This window comes from Etheostoma spectabile, unplaced genomic scaffold, assembly GCF_008692095.1.
Source record: "Etheostoma spectabile isolate EspeVRDwgs_2016 unplaced genomic scaffold, UIUC_Espe_1.0 scaffold333, whole genome shotgun sequence".
Classification (NCBI taxonomy): Eukaryota; Metazoa; Chordata; class Actinopteri; order Perciformes; family Percidae; genus Etheostoma; species Etheostoma spectabile.
Genome location: NW_022605586.1, coordinates 420,867 through 421,069, shown reverse-complemented (window position 1 = coordinate 421,069; position 203 = coordinate 420,867).

Below are 203 nucleotides of genomic sequence, written 5' to 3'. Positions count from 1 at the left end.
TGATACGTTGGTTACAGTCATTTATCTCTTTTCTTACATTGTCGATGGAGCCTAGAACCTCGTCAAATCTAGAGGAGAATTCCTTCTGGATCGAATTAACGACACAAAGTATTTCATCCACTTTGCTGCTTTGAGACTTCGGCGTTTCTTCTCCGTCTCCGGCTGCCATTGGGACCGAGTCTGAGCTAGTGTTAGCTTTCTGC